This window comes from Hippocampus comes, unplaced genomic scaffold (genome assembly GCF_001891065.2).
Source record: "Hippocampus comes isolate QL1 unplaced genomic scaffold, H_comes_QL1_v1.1 scaffold62, whole genome shotgun sequence".
Lineage (NCBI taxonomy): Eukaryota > Metazoa > Chordata > Actinopteri > Syngnathiformes > Syngnathidae > Hippocampus > Hippocampus comes.
This window is the reverse complement of record NW_017806062.1, coordinates 2,309,291-2,311,332: the sequence shown is the minus strand read 5'-3', so window position 1 is coordinate 2,311,332 and position 2,042 is coordinate 2,309,291. Positions and strand designations below refer to the sequence as shown.

General features: G+C 40.4%; 1 long non-coding RNA gene across 1 annotated transcript; it reads right to left on the bottom strand.

Annotated features, from left to right (window-relative positions):
• Positions 1 to 886: 886 nt before the first annotated feature.
• Positions 887 to 1,940, bottom strand: LOC109529855 (uncharacterized). The gene is made up of 2 exons (XR_002170900.1): positions 1,809 to 1,940; positions 887 to 1,396 (listed from the first exon to the last, which is right to left on the bottom strand). It is a non-coding gene; the product is annotated as an uncharacterized LOC109529855 (long non-coding RNA).
• Between the last annotated feature and the right edge of the window lie 102 nt (positions 1,941 to 2,042).

Genomic DNA, 2,042 nt, shown 5'->3' with positions numbered 1-2,042 from the left:
CCCCCCCCCCCCCCCCCCCACACACACACAAAAAAAAAAAAATTGAAAAAGCATGCAAAGCCAATTTCCCTGATAAACATGGCGCTTGCTGGGCATTTCTGTCATGGGGAGACTCACCAAAAAGCCTCTAGAAGCAATGCCAAAAAAGACACCGGAAGACCGCCATTTGGAGTATAATGAGGCCCATGTCGGGTTATTTTGGTGGATATTTACATTTGGTTGTATCTGCAGATGTATTTTGAAAATTCAGCCCGCTAAATTGTTTCTAACTGGTAAATATGAGGCTGCTTAAGTCCAATTTACAATATACTTGTAAGACAATTAACCATGTTGAAAAAAATTAAACTATCACCTATGCACTTAATAACGTTTTTATGTTGAGTCGAAACAATGCGAACATACGCCTGGTAGAGACACTGAGTGGCCATCTATTCTGGAAGATGACATTTAAACAACAACAAAAAAATGAAAAATTGTTTCACAAACGAGGACGAACCCTACCAAAAACGAACGGATGAAAATTATCTTGAAAATGCAGCACACATTGAACTGCGTTTCATTGCTGTCCAATAAAAAAAATGCATCATTCCAATCTAAAAGGGTTGTTAGTTCTTTTTTTTAATCACAAAAAAAAAAAAAACTGATAGAAATACACATTAACAGAATTTGGGGAGGAATGTTTTTTGTGTCTGTCTGTGTGAGCTGTTTCTCTGTTCCACACCATCAAAATCATGTAATTGCCACTAAATGTGATTGATTGACACACTCCTGCAGCACTTTTCTTTTTTACCTGATTTGCATGAGAACTCTCCAGAAAGCAGCAACAATACAAAAAGTGCACATAAAAAAAAGTTATCCACATGCACCCTTGACTCTCATCTCAACCTTGGTTTTTACATATTTAATATTGTTTTTCACTCTGAGGAGCATGTTAATTCCCTACAGCAACTTGCACTGCTCTTGCGTAACCTTCCAACTTTTTTTTTTGTTCTTCAAAGTAGTAGTTATTCGATCAAGATCCCAACTAAAAATTAAATTGTACTTGAGTCATTTGATTGAGGGATACGCGTTTGAGTGTGGTAAGCAGGAAAAAGGGCAACATACCTTGTACAGTGGGCTGCCCGAGCATTGATAACAATCAATGGAGCGCATTGGTTTCCGCAAATCGCTCGCTTCTTTTCAGTGTAACCGGTTTACCTGCGGGCAAAGTCAACACCAGATAGGACATCTCTTTGGAGACGATCAGTATACATAGATTGTATACGTACATTATACAATTGGTTGTTTGGCCTTGGCGAAGGGTCTGGTCTCTCGTTGGGAATGCTGTATGAACACATGTTCTTGTATTTTATGTTCAGGTACAAGGTCGTCAGGTTGTCATCTGCGCAATCGTTGGCTGTGAGCAAAGGAGGAACAGAAGAAAGTCAATGTGTTGAGGCAAACGGTACGCCGCCAACGTTAAGACACAACAGATGACGGTTGGCGAGTCGGCGCGCAGCGTCAGGACAATCGAGCTAAGGTTATTTGTCATTCGATGAGGAGGCTTTCTGAGAAGTTCATTAACTTTGATTGATCCCTTTCCAAACATCTTTTCACTGTGGTTGGCAAGAAAGGTAAAGCGAGGTCGAGAGTTCTCCATTTTGACATTTTAAGCAAAGTGTATCATATCATATATATATATAATTTTAAAAATATATATTAAAAAAAATAAAGGGAACACTTTACATTGTGCTGTTTGAGCGTTCCCTTTATTTTTTGGAGCAGCACATATCGCTATCTACGGCGCTCGTGAACCAATGAAACGCAACCTCGTTTGCTGCTTCATTGATCAAAACTGGCGTGAGGTCCCAAACGAGCAAGCTGCTCAGGCTTTCGCATGCCTCCGCACACGCTTTGCGATGTGATGCAAAGGTAAACAAGAGTCCATCCTCCCGTTGATTTTGTCTGAGGACAGAAACTGCACGTGAACAAGACAAGAACAGGAAGAGGACTTTTTAAAGCGACCCGAGCCAAACTTGTCAAACGCAATTCAGTCTTCAGTC